Raw genomic sequence first — 19,658 nt, forward strand, 5'->3', positions numbered from 1 at the left:
AGAGACGAGTGAAATAAAAGCTACCATTGGCATTCCAACAATCTGTTATAATACTAAATAATATATTATAATAGTGGTTATTTTTCTATATATATATATATATATATATATATATCCACATGATATATAGGATAGTAGAGTTCATAAGAGTGTAATTTTTTATTTCTAGACATTTCAGTATGTAATTTATTTCTATAAATCAGAACTTAGGATAAAACAAATTTGCTTCATATAATGATAAGAAATAAATAATGATGATGATCTCTTAGGATATAAGAAAGCTACAAAAAGAGGATGAGCAAGAACAAACATGAAGCATATAATAAATTATATGATAGACCAGACTAAAATGCAAGCTACTGCCATCTCGCAAGTTTCAAGTCCCCATTACAATCACGAACATGTAACATCTTTACTTGAACCATAACGACAGGGTTGACATGCAAGTGACAGGATTGAAGCTCAAAAAGTCGCCCCCAAACTTCAGTTGCAAGAATCCTTTTGAGTTCACAAAGCGCAGGATATGAAAGCAGTAACAGAAATCAATGGACACCAAATCTCAACATCAACAAAGCAAATATAAATCAGAACTTGCAAAATTATCTGATAGACACAATGTGCTGTGAAAAGGGCGATGGACTACCCCCAAAAGCACCATCTTTAGAACAGCCCAAAAAGAGCAGAGAAAAAACCACAAAGCAACCTAAATGGACCTGACTGCAAAGGCGGTAGAAATATGCCAGGACCAAGAAAAACCAAATAATTCAGGACCATAAATATGCCATACAAAATTATAAAAGCTAAGCTCTGAGGATGCACCAAACCCAGCCAAATGAGATTTATAAAACCGCCAGCAACATAAAGGATTAACAAAAAGGGTGAGATAGATAAGTTGAAGGAATGAGTAAATGTCCAGAATAAACAATCAAGTTCAACAAAAGTACGAAAGTTTTGTTTTTTGTGCAGAACCTAATGGAATATTTGAAATGGCAAAGTCTAAGCATCCCTCATCTAAACAGCCTATTACTACAAAGTCTTGATGCAGCTCCAACTAATTTTAAGAAAAAATGGTTCAAGCTTTTTCCTTTTTCTGTATATATCCATCTCAAGGGATCTGGATTTTTTTCTTCAGTCCCAATTATATACCTGCAGATAAGAGCGCGCGCACAAAAAAAAAAAAAAAAAAGTTATAATGAACAAAAAAAAAAAGTCTAGTCAGATCATTTTATGCAAAGCAACTATAATGAATAAACAACAAATACCTGAACCTTCCTATGCTGAATGAAGACCTGCTATATTTTGCCCACTTGCCAAAAGATTTCATGTAAATTTTTTAGAGCTGAATTTCCTTCAGCAATGTTTGTCCTGCAAAGAAGAAAACACCCAAAGACATAAAGTCAGCTACTGCAAATATATTACCATTATATTTATGCTTTCTTCAAAGGTTTTCACTATTGCAAGTGTTAATAATCATTGTTTGAGAATATAGACACTTCTCTTAAAGTTAAAGAACCAAGACATCACAACCTCATTATTTGCATCTGATTTTACTGAGACTTGGAACATTCTGGAATAAGCCTTTCGCTCTTGATCCCGCCTATCAGCAATCTGTCAACAGTTTTAACTCATCAAATCATGCCTAGAACTAAAGTATACTTGAATGAAGTGCACTTGATCGTTCTCACCTTCTTCTTTGCAGCAGCAAGCTCTTTTTTTATGCCTCCTAATAAATACCGCAAACCAATCAACAACTTACCAATTGCATGTATAAAACTGAAAGAAAGTAAACAAACTAAGGAAAAGCCACTAACCATCATTTGGCTCTAACTCTAGTGCTTTCTTGAAACTTTCGACTGCAGCATCCACATCATTAAGTGACACGTGTGCCTGATCAGTTTACAAGGTAATAACTTAGGCCATCCATGACTTGCAAACAAACAAAAAATGAAGTCTCTTGTATCTAACTACATGTACATGTAAATCTAGATATCATGTCAGTATACATTCTATCATTGTTAAATGCATGAATGGCTGCATCATATACGACAAATATCCCAGCAACAGTAGAGATCTGGTATGAATCAGGATCCAAACCAAGGAAAAACCACTACGCATCGGGTTGCATTGGGACTTATCCGGTTCAGGTCCAGGCCAAATTTTAGTGTGAGCCAACCCAAGATTCTCTCTTGCAAATATCAGGTCATTTTATCATGGCAAAATAAGATGTTAACTTACCTGCAGAGTTCAGCTACTTGAAAAACATTTATTCTTAGATTACAATAGAAGTTTCATGCAATACTTCAGCCAAACCATAAAGCCATTCCAGAAATTCTTTTGTGAAAAATATAATAAGTAGAAATAAGCAATCCATATCTTAGGTGCAACTTGCATTATAGTTAACAAGGTGGCATCTAAAGATGTCCAAAACTCCTGCATAGCTATCTTTCCCATGAAAGTAGAAAATATTTTTTTTATTCACTAGAAAGATGATATAGTATAACAATAACTGGTTCTGAATATTCTGCAGAATAAGGCTCGGACTACCAAAACAATCTGAGACTGGAGAACGATATCATATCTTTAATATAAATAGTGGTCATCAGATGGAAGATAATAACCTGGCCTTGGCGGTAATATGCTTTGGCATTGCCCTCTCTTTCACGCAATGCAAAGTCAGCATCTAATAGGGCGCTTTTGGGATCTCCTACTTTCAATTTGCAAGCCTAAAACACAGAGTTCAAGAAAATAAAAGCAATTAGTTAAAACTAAACTTGTGAAACTTATATAGTTACCAAGAAGCCCCATAAACAAAATCCACACTTCCTCAATAGAATGCAATTTGCTGCAATTAGTCAAAAAGATAAATATTTAGTTAGAATAATAAAATGCGCACTTCAAGCTGTTCAACTAAGCAGCTTAGTTATATTGGTCATCAATCTCCTGGTAGAACATGGTGAACAATCTAAGACCAGATGCTATGCAAGCAAAGGTGCAGCGCAGTAGCATTCCCACGTCCTGCTATGAATCAAACCAAAGAAAACATTAATATCAACTTCAAGTTAATGGGCCTTACTAAGGTGTTCCTTACCTATCATAATTGGGCCTCCTTGCCAATTGTATTCAAAAGGACCTTCCAAAATAACTTCCTAAACATCATCTGCGGTAGCTCTTTCGCTCTAAAAGATAAATATTTCCTATAAAATCCGGGAGGGGATTGCAGATCAGCTGGTGTTGTTGGCATTGGCAAGAGCCAGAACTTGCCAGGCTAGCTACGTAGAAACAGGATAGGGACAGATGTTATTGAGGAGCTGTTTTGTAGTTTATGTGCTTCAGTTTCTACAGGACCAAATTAGTTAGCATACTGTGGAGTTAATCAAATAATGACAGCCTCCACCTTGGCACACAAAACTTCATCACAACATGATGCAGTTGCAAGATCAGAAGAAGGTAAGAAATGTCTACAAGGACAGGAAAATCGTAGCATGCTGGTAGGCCAATCATGCTTGCAATCTTAATGTCCCCTTGTGTTGAAACAGGTGCAATGTCAATGGACCTTTCTCCTAGTTTATTGGTATTAACTTATGATGAAAACTATAATCTTTGTGCATTGATCATAAAGCCATAGAACACTCTATTCCACATACACACACACAAATACCGAAATTAAAAATACACAAATAAATAAATACCTAGAATCTAATAATGAAGTTGCACATTGACTTTAAAGATGCAAAAAGGATAAAGGATGTGCCATTGGTAGACTAGGTTGAATGTTAGAAGAGTTACAGTACCAGTCACATCAAGTTTATACTTAAAACAACCTGAATCCCAATATAGAAACCCCTCTCATATTCTCCTCTCAGACACAGCCTCCTCAATGCACACTCTCCTCTAGAATTGAGCACTGAGCACCAGGAAGCAATTTGTGGATAATGCCTGACAGACAGTGGATCAGTGCAAATGATGAACCGAGGCAGCATGCCTGGGTTCTCTCCCTCTCCCTCTATTTTGTTAATCTATCTGGAGTAGGGTTAGCCTAATATTCATTTGCAAGTAATGAATGAACTAATGAGTTGGCTCAGAGGTTAGAGTTGGTTTCAGGTGAGTCCAGCCGAACCCAAACTGAAATCAGTCCCAACATATGTTGAGTAAACCAGAGATGAAGTATTAAAGGATGGAAATAAAAGATGCACCACACATGATGTTAGATTCCGATGACAACTTACTTCAATATGTTTGGTAGAGAATTCTTGCAGAATTTAAAGGTAACTGACATCCAAAAGATAATCAAGGAAACAAGAAATCTAAAGCACGGAAACAGAATGTAGAGATGGAAACAAAAGGATCTTGGAAGATGCTAAAGAGATAACAATGATGCAGAAGAAAGTTAAAATAAGGTTGACTTTTTGGCTTTAATTCTACATGCTAAATTCGCTAAAAACAAGAAAGGAAATAAAAAATACTTAACAAGATCGAGTTCAAAAAACCAGAGATACATATTATAGTGCACGAAGAGTGAGAAAAAACAATCTTGGTGAAAGTAGCTCAATTAAGTAAAGATGCACATGTTACTTCAGTTTTCTTTTCTCTTTTTTTTTGGAGGGAAGTGACTTCACTTATTTATTCAAAGTGAGAAAGAACTTATGACAGCTCGCTTATTACACAAGCTTAGTTGACCAAAAACAAAGAATTTCTAGTTTAATGGCAAGAACAAAAATCAGGAAACTTCTTTGTGTATAGGATAAGATGGACAAAATATATGAAGAAAGAAATGCAAGGAGATAGCATCCTAAAGACAATGCTACAATGGAAAATTTTGTGAACTAGTAAAATCATTCATTGTTGTGAACACTTAGAGAAAGAACAGAATAAATGCTTCATCACTAGATTCACTGTCCCAGTGAAAAAAAAAAACACACATAAAAAAGAACAAAATATGTGCTTGTTACTAGCTCCCAGTATCAATGAAGTTCAATCTACAAAAAGTGTGAACTTATTCATCTGATGAAATGGTTCTTTAACTCAAGAATTGTTTGGTGAATAATGACCTAGAAACTTAGGATTCCCAAAACATTCAAATCTTATGTCTCTTTTCACGTAATGGATTGAACAAGAATATATCACATTAATCTAAGCTGAGTATTGGCAACCACAACTTAACATCAACACTACAATTTTTTCAAACCCATGCAGGTTGAAACAGTGCCTACCTTCCAATTGCTATCCTAGAGTACATGACAATTCCCTCTTGCCCATGGTAAGTGGTCATGAATTCAACATTAGCTCACAAGACATGAACTATTAATGCTACTTGCAGAGTAAATCATATCAAACACTACACAGACTGAATACTACTTGCTTATTGAAGTTAAAGTCAATAGACATTAAGGAACTTATTGAGATTAAGCAAACAGTGGATGTTTCATTTTGAATAATCAATTCAAAAATTATACATATAAGAATAAAAAAAAGAAACTGTCAAAACTACAAAAGCTTACAGAACTATTTGTGAGTATAATTGATTTTGTCTTCCGCAACAATGAACTCTTCTCTGGGAAGCCACAAAAAGATAGGGAGAATGAGCAACCAAGCAACTGAGCAAGTGTGTGCATGTGTGTGTGTGTGAGAGAGAGAGAGGGAGAAGGGGGGGCATAGAGAGAGAGAGAGAGTTTTAGTGCCAAATATATGCTTGCCTTCATCAATCTCTTCTTTCTCCCAGCAAATATCCAAGTAGCGCAGAGCCTTACGATACTTTCTAAGAGCCATCTTAAAGTCATGCTTCTGCTTGAATCAAAAGATTTTAAATTTAAAATGAGTAATTTGATATCCAACAAAACAAAGTGGAAGAAGATACAGATAACTTTCAATACTAACATTCTTTTGAAACATTACAATGATGACATAGACAATTGAAAGGCTAGTAAGATGCATAAATATCAAGGGGTATGCAATAAAAACACATTATATTACTTTCGCAATGGAAAACAAATTAAAGCAAACCTGATAAAACAAAATTTAAAGCTAAACGTTCTACGTAATCCAGTTGAAATATAAATATTAAAATAAATAAAAATCAAGGTTTATAACAAAATTGACCTTGAAGTAATCATTTCCAAAAACCTTAGCAGAGTCCACAGCATTTATCCACCATGAAAGCTCACTTGGCTTCTCATCAAGGTCATTGGGCCAATCTGGATACATATCACCATCTTTGAAGAAATTTGAAACTCCATCATCAGCCCCTTCAGAAAGCTCTCCACAATCTGCAATTATTACATCAATGGTGGGATAATCACCATCTCCAACAGGCGTATGCTCAATCGACCGAACGACTCCCATACCCTTAACCACCTTCCCAAACACAACATGCCTTCCATCTAGATGAGATGTTCTAGTGGTAGTAATAAAGAATTGAGAGCCATTGGTGTTGGAGCCAGAATTTGCCATTGATAGCATTCCTTTTCTTTCATGTTTCAATTCAAAGTTCTCATCCTCAAATTTTAGTCCATATATGGATTCTCCTCCAGTTCCATCACCTGCGGTTGTATCGCCACCTTGTATCATAAAACCTTTGATAACACGATGAAAACGTGTACCCTGAAGAAAAAAAGTTAAAAATTACTATATACACCAACTTTTGTATAGATCAAAACAGCAGAAAGACAGTAAAGTTCAGTTATATGCATTTTGTTTTTTTTAAAATTAATTTACAATAGATCAAGGTGAAAAAAAAAACAATGGAGAAATGCATGTTAACTCAGTTAAATTTATTAAAAGAAATGATTTGACTACTGAATCACAAAAACTCTTTGAATGATATTAAGAATATAAACAGTTTCACCTTCCAATAGCATGTAGGGAGTAAGTGAAAAAAAGTTGTGCAACAGTCAAAGTGCTGACTGAAAAATGAGTTTCAATATGGTCAAACATAATGGAAATATAATAGTAAAACAAGCATAGATACAACAAGCCTCATATCATCAATTAAGTAGACTCTACATCAAATTAGTTCCTATTGAAGGCCAAAACCTATAAAACAGTAAGTGGCTTCAAGACATTTCTCAGTACCTCCATCCAAGCCTCTCCATTACATATCAATAATTTATGTCAGCACAATCTCTTCACTCATGCAAGCGCTCCAAAAAATATCAGTGAAAAAAATTTGAAGTTAACAGTTTTGATCCTTATCAAATTGCTCTCTCACTCCACTACTATGCAGTATTAAATGAAACACAACCATGCGAAGCATGTCAAATCAATATGGCAAAAATTCGTACAGATTGTTTAAGATGATAAAGAACATGAGAACAATAGGTTGTACGCAAGATTTGAGAGTGACGAGATGACATACCTATATATTGGATATTGGGAGAATGATGATTTTACAGGGCATGCATTCACCTAGCCTATCAGATATTAAAGCCTATGAAAAGATCTGAAGCCTAACAGTAGATTAAAGCCTCTCATATCTTCCAATAAGGCAACTAACCAGCAGATTAGCTGGCACATGTAGGAATTGCCTCCAACTGAAAAGAAAGTTCGGAACAGCAATCACCAACCTAAGAAGTTAAAACAGGTGCATGCTGACTTTTTGGGTGAATTTGTTATACGGTGCTGTTTTGTTTCGGTATTCTAGACCTTTTTTATACAAAAAAATGCAATAACAGTTTGTTATCAATCATAAATTTTTGAAAATTACTAATAGTGGAATGAAATAATGTAATGAACTGAAGAAAATCACACATAAAAATACAAGCTTCCTTAAACAAACACACACACAAAAAAAAAAAAAACCGTCTTACCTTTTCTACTGTCTCGAAATATTAGTATTCAATTAAGAAGTTAGGTCACTGTAAGTATAATACAGTGCTTATGTACCAGAAGCATGTATGGCTGTGGTGTTGATGCCGGACAGCAGAGGAAGGAAGAAGAATAAGAGAAGGAGAGAGGAGGAAGGAAGAGAAGAGAGAAAAGAGAGGAGGAGGAAAGAAACTAGGCTTCACACCTAACTCTTGCTCTTGGCTTCACAACAGAGCTGAAAGAAAGAGAATCATTTTTTTTATTCATAGCATACCCTAAACAATGTACGGTCCAACATATTTATAAGACCCAGAAAATACAAAAGACCCCAAAAAAAACTAGTCTTACAAAAGACCCTCAAAATAACGAAATACCAAAAATAAAACCTAAAGGCTGTCAAATAACGAAATACCAAAATAAGTCCTAAAGGCTGTCAAATAACAAAATATCTTAATAAGCCCAAATAACATAAAATCACTCCAAAATAAAATCAAACTGACTGGACTATCCTCCTGCGGCGACTATAGATCCGAGTGACGGGCGATCTGGCATTGGCGTCCGCACTAGCTCCCCCTAGGTGGGAAGAAGTCAACCTCAACGAACACGACCCGATGTAGCTTCGGTAGTACTCCAATAGGTCCGGGTCAATCCGCTGAAACTCCTCGCGCGTGATCCAAGTGGAGTCGGACTCTGGCCATCCTCGCGAACAAATCAAGAAGCGCTGGAGGCTTCCATAACTGGTAAAAACTGTTTGACCGTCTAAAATAGCATCAATATGTTCTTTTTGTGCTCGTTGAAGGGACCAAGGAATCGAAGCTAGTATGGAATCAGTAATAGGGGAATCAACAGGCTCAGGAGAGGGCTCGACAAAAGGGTCATCGGGGATTGTTGGTGGGCCTTTATAAGCAACCAAATCTTCAACATTAAAAGTCGGGCTAATACCAAAATCAGAGGGGAGGTCAACGACATATGCATTGGTGTCAACCCTGTGCAACACCCTGAATAGCCCAACACTATGAGCCTACAATTTTTTAATGGTTCCAAAAAGAAACCGCTCTAGCTGAATACAGATCATTACGTAATTCCTAGTTTGAAATTCCTTAGCATGAGAATCAGCTTGCATCTTATATTGAGCATAACATGCATAAATGTGCTTGTGGACTTTCTAATGCAACTTATAAATATGTTGTGCAAATGCATGTGCAAACTCAGAAATCATAACATGGGGTGAAATGGATAAGAGATCTAGAGGTTTTCTAGCTTTATAACCATGCACTACCTCAAATGGACTCATGCCTATAGACCTGTTGACTGAATTATAGGGGTGAACCTTTTTGACAAGGAGAGTGAACACCAAAAATTTGTTGAACACTTTCCGCTCAAATTCAGCTGGACACCGGATATGAAGATCCTTGTCCTTTGACACTTCTCTTCTCTTGTTCTTGTCAGGTGGCTTGGGCGGCAAAGGATTGAGCTTAATCTTTTTGCCCTCGAACATCAAAGAATAAGAATTGGATTGACCAGAGATGGTGATATTAAGGTCGAACAACCAGAGTCTCTCTAAAATTAAATGTCCTACATCCATCGAGATTACGTTACACCATATGATGCTCTTGTAAGAAAGGATGTGAATGGGCACAAGACATCTCTCTTTAATACAAATAGAAGTTGTGTCAATCCAAGAGACCTTATAAGATTGTGGTTGGAGAACAGGAGTCAAATCTAAGCGAAAGACGATGTTGGAGGATATTGCATTAATACAACTCCCGCTATCGATGATGGCCTTACAATCTCTCTTCGCATTTAATATAAGTATGGAAAATTGAGGTTCTTTTCCAGTCATCAGTTCCGTCGGGTTGTGCCGAGGCGCATCTGACTACACTCATGGTGAACTGGTCAAACTCTCTCTGACTGTGCAAATGATATAGGTGTAGTGCGGATGCATCTTAGGGTATTAGGTCCTTCATCACACTCTTCCTCAATGTTCTGAATGTCACCGAGGTTTGGTTCATAGACATGCTCCTCCAAGTTATCTGTGTCACCTACCTGCTCTTGCTAAACAATAACGAGAGATTTGTTAGCACATTAGGAGGCAACGTGACCAAAACCTTGGCATTTGTAGCACTGAATTTTGAAATGTGGTTTGGGAAGCTTACCAAGGATTTTTTTGTCTTTAGTGTCTCAGCTTGGGACAAGGGCAGTAGGAGAGGGTCTAGAGATAGAGGACACCCAACAAAAGGTTTGGGCCCTGAAGAATTAAGATCCGTGGAAGTGCCCCGAATGTCAGGGCGCCTCACAAACATAGACTTGGAGACTTGCTCATAGTTCAGTACGAATGTATAGACCTAGTTTAACGTGGACACCTCTCGGAGGACAAGTTCCTTCCTAAGTTTATCATTGAAACCTCTACGGAACCGGCTCAGGACCATTCTCTCATCCTCAATCACATTACATCGCATCATGTATTCTCAAATTGTGCGATGTAGTCAGTAATTGATCAGGTGCCTTGTCTTAAGTTATTCCATCAGTCAAGGAGATCATCTTGGTAGCTAAGGGGCAAGTATTTTTTCTTAAGTTTTTCCTTCATTTCTATCCAATCAGTTATGGCAGGTTGACGTCTCCTAGCCAGGAGATGCTCAGTGTTTTGCCAGAAAAGCTTAGCTCGACCGATGAGTTTCATTCTGGCAAACCGGACCTTCTTTTCTTCAGACAAATTATTCCACTCAAAGAAGTCTATTTCGTGCAACCAGTCTGTGAAGACCTTTGGGTTAAGGCGACCATTAAAGGTAGGGGCTTCAATCCGAATGCTTTTTATCACATCTTCATTATGGTCATAAGGCTCTCTAGGTTCTACATTATGGCGATAACCCCTATCGACATTAGGGACTGAACTCGGTCCTCTATAGCAAGGGTAGGTTAGAGGGCTGCCTGGAACGGAATTAGGGTCAAAGTGGCCCTGCCGCACAAATCCTAGATGGTCTAGGATTTCATCCTCGATCTCTAGGCCTTCCAAATGGAAGGCACTCCCTTCTTTGGATCCCATAATCCTCTGAAGGGAAGCCCTAGCTGAGTCTAGCCGGGCGCAGGCCTGGGTGGACACTGTGGTCAAGTCTTGGACAATCTTTAGCAAGGCTTCGATGTTGGGATTCATAGCCAGTTGGGATTCTAACTGGAAGACAACACGACCAGTACAAAGGTGTATATAATGTGTGCAAAGGTATGCGTGGCCCTACAATGCTAAGACAGTGGTAATTCCTAGGCAGACCTAATGCATAAAAATGATGCCTAAAGCGCAATGTATATGCTCAATATAAACGGAAAGCTAATCCGTAGCAAATGAAATCAAGCTTAAAATTTTGTAATAAATGCAGGCAAGTAATTGCAGTCAAATAGTGCAAATTTTCTGTGTGTTGCAGGGTTGCACGGAGCCTCAAAGAACTCCCAAAGATTCGGTAGCCCTACAATTAATGACAAAAATGAGCTACTACAAGGGTTTTAGGATTGTCTGGGGTGTATGTGTTGAATTCACAGCAAACTAAGTTGATAGAGCACAAGAGTTTATTGATGCTGAATTTAGACGAACAAAAAGATTTTCAGTAGGAAAAGAAACCTGGGCTGGGGCGACAATCAGAGACGCAGTCGCAGCAAGTAGGCTCATCAAATGGCTCCAACTCGTATCTGATCATAGAAACTCGACGAGCTTGATCCCAGCAACTCGTGGGGCTTTATCAAAGCAGCTTGGTGGGCCTAATGGCAGCGGCCCATTGGATTAGAAGAGAGGTGGGGGTGGGGTGATCAGGCCTGATGGGCCTGCGGGCTAGAAGAGGAGAAAGGGGGTGATCAGGTCTGATGGGCCTGTGGGTTGTGCGGTGCGGGCCTGATGGGCCGCAGATTAGAAGAAGAGACAGGAGGGGAAGATGTAGGCATACAGTATGGGCCTGATGGGCCGTGGAATAGCAAAAGGGGGGAGGGGGTGGTTTGGGAGGTGAAGTAGTGGGTTGCGGTAGGTTCAAAGCCAAACCCTTGATTTCACAGAGGAAAAGGTCGGGTGTCGAGAGTTGTGAAGAGCTCTCAGTTCGAATCGCAACGGGGAAGAAAGGAGCGGTGGAAAAAGAATTGGAAGGGAAGAGGGAACTTAGCGGCAGAGCTGGACGGCGGCGATGAAGTAGGGGAGGGCAAGGTGAGGCGGAGAGGGTGGAGGCGGAAAACGGCGGGGCTGAAGCGGCGAGAGAGGTGACGAAGCAGGGCGGCGTTGTGGGTGGTGATCGAGTCGCTGGGACCCTTAAAGGGGTGGCAATGGGTTCGGGCGGCGAGTGAGGGGAAAAAGAAGGCGGAGGCGGCAGTGGTGGAGATGGCGAAGTGGAGGCGGCGAAGACGGTTGCGGGACAGCAAGGGCGGTGGCAGCGAGGGCAGGGCGGCGCTGTGTGCGACGATGAACAGGTATTTTTTTTGGAGGGATCCGATAGGATTCAAGTTACCGGACGCGACCCACTCCAATAACCCACACGGGTCCACATGCATAACTTAAGGGTCACGTGCCCTCTTTTTTTTTCTTTTCTTTTTTTCCTTTTTTTTTCCGACGGAATAGACTCGGGTTAACGGGCACGACCGCTCCGGTAACCCATTCCTATTCCAGCTCCTTCATGGAGGCTTTGAGGGGAAGGAATTGCAGGTGGTTTCCTACTTCTGTGGCTACGGTGGTGAGGCGCGGCGACGCTTGCTGAAGGAGAAAGCGGTGACGGGCGCTCGGGAGCGGCGCGCGACGGCAGTGGCAAAGCACACGGGCGCGGTTCTTCACCAGCCGTCCCAGGCTTCCTCATTCTATTTCTTTTTTTTTGGTTTCTTCGCGACCTTCAAGAAAGAACTCACGGAGAGATGAGTTTTGACTTGGGGAAGGAAGCAAACTTGGCATTTTTGCAGCTGGGGAGAAGACGCCTAATCCACTCTCACGTGAAGCAGATCACCCACGACAGAAACATTTTTGTTTTGTTTGCTGGGCTCTGATACCAATGCTGATGCCGGACAGTAGGGGAAGGAAGAAAAATAAGTGGAAGGGAAGAGGGAAAAGAGAGGAAGGAGAGGAAGGGAACTGGGCTTCATACATATCTTTTGTTCTTGGCTTCACACCAAGGCTAAAAGAAAGAGAATCAATTTTTTTTATTCATAGCATACCTTAAACAATGTATGGTCCAAACATATTTGTAAGACCCAGAAAATGCAAAAAATTCCTAAAAGAAACTAGTCTCACAAAAGACCCTCAAAATAACGAAATACCAAAAATAAGCCCTAAAGACTGTCAAATAATGAAATACCAAAATAAGCCCTAAAGGCTGTTAAATAACAAAATACCCTAATAAGCCCAAATAACATAAAATCACTCTAAAATAAAATCAAACTGGCTGGACCATCCTCCTGCGGCGATTGTAGATCCGAGTGACGGGTGATCTGGCATTGGTGTCCGCACCAGGTGTGAGTGCAAGAGCAGATTCAGATGTGTGTGTGCGGGGAAGTGGGTCTCTTAAAACATTTTCTAATAACAAAGTGGGCTTGAGGACAAGTTTCCAAGGAGATCCTGAAGCAGGTGTGGCACCCTAAGCAAAAGATTCCTACTACTAAGATTTAGTGGGCCTTAAACTATCAAACTCATCTTGCAAGTCAATTTAATAGCTTCCATGTCAGAAATGATTCAATATTCCCCAGTCCAATTATTGGATCATTTTATCATTTATTTGGCATGCAATCCATTTCCTTTGATATGCTATCACTAAGTTCCTGCCCTTTTAAATGTCAATGTCAAGGGAATGCTAAGATGTTGGTGGTCAAAGATAAGATGACACCGGTGAAAGCTAAGAAGATGTTGGTGAAAACTTTAATTGTGTCCATGATAGAAGTCAAACAATTAGGTTGGTAATAAATTGCAACAGATGTCATAGGAGTACAATCATTTTAAATATTCCTTAATGGCTTCAATAACAAGCTCAAGCTCAATGGTGTAAGTACATACATAGACCTACTCTTAGATGGCAACATAAATTGCATCATGAAGCATGATGTACATATAACATATAGATATAACTGATAGATACATATAGACGCATGTCTGCATACATATATCCATGGGTATACACACTTTTATTTACAGCAAAATCTAAGGTGTTTAACTTTTTCCTTGTTAAATTATATTATTGTAGTGAAATTTCAATATCTGCGTATACTTAGTAAAGCTCTTTTAATTGACATGACACATACTATTATCCCAACTTCCTCACTCCAAATCAATGAGTTGTCATTTAAACGCTAATCCATTAAAAATGGAAGTAAAAAAGGAATATATGTCAAACAAATAACAGTAATTGACGCAAATAACATTGCTACTATAGATAAACTCATTATGGGGAAATACATTCTTGAACAAAACATTGTTAAGAACAGCAACATTCCAAGGGAGCCAGCTTGTTGACTTGGTGATGTCTCTAATGGTGGATCTCTTGACCTAAGAGACCTGGGTTCAATCCTGCCCTCGATGCTGATTTTCAGCCAAGGTTCCAATATTCTAGTTCCCAACTAAAATTATAAAAAAATTAAGAGGAAGAAATGAGTTCCTTTAGTATACACTAACGAACCATTTACATATGCATTTATAAATCATATTAATTGCATACTATTGTAAGAGAAACATGCAAGACTATATGATTAAGAAGACCAATGCATTAATGATATATATTTATTGAACATGAACTTGTGAAGACCATCTAAAAAGGGAAGAAAATTGGTACATTGAACATATACATCAACAAATTATACAATGCTTAATTTAAAAATAAATATTCCTTAACTCATTTATATAAAATTACAATTTGCTACTTTTAGAATGTTGCTTTTGAAATAAAATGGCACCCATCTATCTTGAAGGAAATGTTCTTTCTTAATCCACCCAATTTCAAACTCGGCACAACTAATTAAATCTAGCATGATATGGCCAAACATTCCTATATCAAATTGACCCACCTTAGTCGCCTTTTAATAATTTAAAAAAAAAGAAAAGAGAAAATATCCGTGAGCTCTAGATTTCTCTGTTCCCCCATCAACCCTATTAGGATAGAAGAAAATCCAAGCCCATGTGATTAAAAAAATTAATAGCGAAAGACAACATGCCATGACCTCAACACAAAAATCACAAGATCAAGAATAGCCTCAATCCCAAGTTCTTTGAAATCCGATGGCAAGAAAGAGTGAGAGAATTATGGAAGTACCCCATAGTGAATTGGGATCCCAATATTGGGACCCATGCCTTTCTCTCAAGTGCATAATGCTCTAAAGTTCTCTTAGTTCTTGGGAACCACCCCAGTGAAGAGATCTCCTACAATCCTCTCCATCTCCCCTTCATGCTAATGTCTACATAGCACCCAAGGCTTGCCACACACTTCCCATTAGGTCCATCCAATTCCCCTCTCCCCAACAAGAAGACAAACTAAAAGAAAGAAATTAAAGAACCTAAGGAATCATATTACCTCTTTTCAAGCTCTCTAGGAACCCCCTTAACAGTACTGCTTTTTACTCAAACCAAAGTATTATGCCATGAGGGGAGACTGATTTGGGAAATGTTATGAGCACGTAACAGGAAACAATGGTTAAGAAAAATTCCTAACTCAATAAACAAGAAACGTGATCTTAAACAAGAATATTTAAAGATAATATATATATGTATATATATGCAAAATACGAAAAATCTAATAAAAACAACAAAAAGAACTAGTTTTTATTGGATTCTCATTAGTTTTTATAAATACGGGTTGATTTACTAGCAATCATAAATTAGATATATAGAAATCTCTCCCCCTTATGACATACCATGATAAGATTGATTTTATCAAATCTATCAAAGAGATTATTTAAATTCCTTATCCACTCAAAATGCTAGTTCTATTTTTCTTTCCCTTATTTATTCTCACAAAGTTTTCTAGACACTTGCTATGTGCTTTAGAGCACATTTCCCTACAAAATAAGATTTATTTGTGGATTTGATTTCCCAGGAAACTCCAAGGGAAGTGGGAAACTCATTTCCCAATGAATATGATCCAAAGCACCCCTCTTTGATGACAAAGTAAGCTATTGAGTTAAGGCTATTGCATGGAGCTATTGCAATTCTCTGGAACTTTATTTTAGTCTATTGACATGATTTTGTGTCTATATATAAGATGTGATGAACTAATGTTAGATGCCCTTCTTGCTAAGTTTCTTTAATACTTTAATGGTGTGATGAGTCGATGAAGGGAGTGCTTTGGCCATGTAGCATCATTCTTCATCAAAAAATTATCTGGTCATGTATTATGGATTAGTTTGAAAAGAAATTGTCACTACTTAGCATGGCATCATTCACTGTCAAGATGATGCTAGCAAAATTAACTTATAAGTTGTTAGCTAATGTGTTGTTACAGTAAAAAGAAATATTGAAATTGCATGAGCAAGCTATTATTAACCAATATGGGATATCACCAACTTCATGTTTGCTGGATCAACTACATATCCAAGTTCATCTATTTTAAGTTGATTAAGTTGTGTTTCTACATGGCTTAACCTCTCTCATTTACCCAAAAAAACAACTGCTATATGCAATAAAATTTCATTACAAGTTAAAAAAAAATTTAAATCGCTTAAGGTGGATTTTCATGGTATAAGGCATTCAATAATTCAAATAAATCGACACAAGTTGCTTATTATATAAAAAAATGATCTTCTTTTAAAATGCCTACCTCCTTGATTGTCTTGGTTAAATTTCAAGGGAAAAGGTCGATGTTTTAAAAGACAAAGTGAGCCCAATGTGGGACCATTAGGAACAAAAAAGAGTTTTATAGTTTATCAAATTCATTTGCCAAGTCAAGTAAACAGCTTTCTAAATCATAGCCACCGACTCAATGTGCTCCCCAACATCAGAACTCATCTTGAATATGAATGAGGGAATAGCTTTGATATTCTAATTATTCATGTGGTTCATTTGCCATGTTCTATCTTAAAGAATCTTCCCTTTTAAACGTCAATATCAAGGGAATGTAGCATAAGCTTAATGTAAACTTCAGTGCCGAGCCCACTCTATAAAGTCAAACACTCAAGTTGTTATTACAAAATGTCGAACAAGAGAAAATAGAATGGTCATCACTTTGGATATTCTTTAAAGATTGGAATTCATATGAAGCATGGTGCATACACAAAAATAATCCAAGTTACTTGCATTAACACTTTTCCATATTTCCACTTTTCTTATTATAGAAAAAGCATGCTTATAAATCAACATTTAGTATTGATCCTGTTATCCACATGAGACACCAATTATCCAAACTTGCATTGTCCATATAAATGACGTCCTTCATGTTTTCCTTTTTAGACCATTAGAAATTAAAAAAATATAAGAAGAAGGGTAAACCTAAAGTTTCTCAAAATATTATCTTCATTTACTTAACTGGAAATCAAACCTTAATTTCACAAACATAACTTTTTCTATTGTATTCAAATAAATAGCAGCATTCATCTTGACTATCACAAAAGCCATACACTTGAGAACAAAATAATTATTATTATTAAGTAAAACAGGGGTGATGTTCACCATCATTTCATCGAGGCTTTGAAATGGTGAGAACAAATAGTTATTATTAATCAAATAACTATTACCAGCAAAATAACATCACTACTAAAGACAAGTTCCATATGTGCAAAACTAGTTTACTTTCAAAAACTATCGTCAGGAACAGCTGCATTCCTCTTGATACAACCACATCAGAAGTTACATATGTATAAAACACACAGTAGTTGAATACCTCTTGAAAGCAAAACTATACTGCTACTTAAAAAAGAAGCCCAGTGCCTTTAATAATGACTCATTTTTTTTAATTTAAACCTCCTCAAGAACATACGGAGTAGGAAGAAAACAGTAAGATGCTAACAAGAATGTCTCCATTTAAAATTAAAGAAGAAATTGCCTTTTTAATTGCTTTACCATCAAATTACGATTCTGCTTGTTTGGGATGTTGACTTCGAAAGAACAAAGATAGCCAGCGTATCTTAAAAGAAAGTCTTTTTTTTTTCTTTCTTCCCGCATCCAAACCATCAAACTTCTAACTCGGGCCGACTCAAGATGCAAGTCAGATCAGTAGGAAATTGACTGTTCCAGTATCTATAATCTATATAGCACGAGGCATCTAAAGATTCCTATTCTGAGTCAACTCACTTGACTCGCTTTCCAATAATTGAACCCAAAAAAAACAAGCAACAACAACAAAATACTCATAACCATTGAATATACCTCCACTCCTCCCCAGACAACCACAGGAAGGAACACCACCAAGACGATGCGGACAAGAACACAAGACCAAAAACCAAAAAGACCCCCATACCCCCAAAACCACAACAAGACGCCACCTTCCCCCCGATATTTCTCCAACTCCAAGGGCAAAACAAAGAAAACCAATAGAATCAGCCAGAAAGACAGCGAAAGGAAGTACCTTGTAGTGGAGCGGCACGCCGGTGTTGGGCCCAATGCCCTTCTCCCCGGTGCACAGCGCCCTGAAGTTCTCCGCCGTCCGCGGCGCCACTCCGGCGTAGAGCTCCACCACGATCCTCCCTTCCATCTCCCCTCCGAATGCTGACATCCATGTAGCACCGCGGATTCGCCGTTTTCTTCGCCTCCCCTCCTCCATCTCTCTCTATCTCTCTCTCTGAGGGAAGAGCGCACTCAAAACCCTTTTGTTTCTCTTGCTCAGAAACCCTAATCCTTCTATTCCTCGTCTCGGAGCTCCCTCTGGCGGCCTCCTCCGGAGAGCGCTTTATATTCAAATCAAAAACTGCCCCCTCTTTAATGCCCAGGGTGGGCTAATAATATATTAACATTAATAAAAATTAGCTTTTATTTTTTTCTTTTATTTAATGCTTGATTGAGTGGGGATGGATGGGGGTCCCTTGGATGGGTACACTACACCCAAGAGCAGGGGTAGCTTGTGGACTTTTTTGCCTGGCTTCGGGGCTTATAAATGGGGTGCATGAAACCTGGTGCAACTCTCTGGGTTCTGGAACCATCCTTGCACTTATTACATTAATTATTTGCCGGGTTGCTCCTCTCTGAGATGGGTCCGATAATTTTTTTTCTGGCTAGATGTTGTGACAAATTTATTGTCGTCTGTTCTCCGTGTTGTGAGGTTGTTAATTGGGTGCAATGTCGGTGAACGGGTGTCTGGGCTTCTTTTTGGATGTGAGAGAGAGAATGTGTGTGTGTGTGTGTGTGTGTGTGTGTGTGGGGAGAGAGAGAGAGAGGGGGGGTGGGGGCATTTTGATGCCTAAAGTTGCGTAGGTTGCATTTTGTTTGGAAGTTGGCATGCAGAGAAAATGTGACATTTGACTGGTGTTATTGCTGGAATTTAATTGGATTGGTTTGACAAGAAATATTTCACCATGGCATAAGATGTCATTCTTCTATGCTACATGGTAAGAGATGGAGGGAAGACCTACTAAATGCTAAATGGAATTACCAAGGTCTAATTTTCTAACTCTGTACATTGTTTAGCTGGAGGAGAGGAATGATTGCTAGGTTAAAGATGATAATGGCAATATCAATTTTTGATTAGGTTTGTCGAATGATGTTTTAAGCTGAAATAAGAAAGTACGGTTTTAAGTGCTTGAACGATTCATCCTTTAAAACTTCTCTTTAACAGGCTTTCCACTGGGTTTATCCTGTTTCAATGGTGGCGTCCCCTCCTTACAATATTGTTAAGGTTAATTTGATGGATCCATTCATGGCAATAAAATAGGTGCCGAATTTATTATGGGAGACTACATGGGGTCAAACTCTTTGTGCCGCTTCTCGAATTATT

General features: G+C 38.2%; 1 pseudogene; it reads right to left on the reverse strand.

Annotated features, from left to right (window-relative positions):
* Positions 1 to 866: 866 nt before the first annotated feature.
* LOC120108256 lies at positions 867 to 18,663 on the reverse strand (annotated as a pseudogene).
* Positions 18,664 to 19,658: the final 995 nt, after the last annotated feature.

This window comes from Phoenix dactylifera, unplaced genomic scaffold (genome assembly GCF_009389715.1).
Source record: "Phoenix dactylifera cultivar Barhee BC4 unplaced genomic scaffold, palm_55x_up_171113_PBpolish2nd_filt_p 001239F, whole genome shotgun sequence".
In the NCBI taxonomy this organism is placed as follows: Eukaryota; Viridiplantae; Streptophyta; class Magnoliopsida; order Arecales; family Arecaceae; genus Phoenix; species Phoenix dactylifera.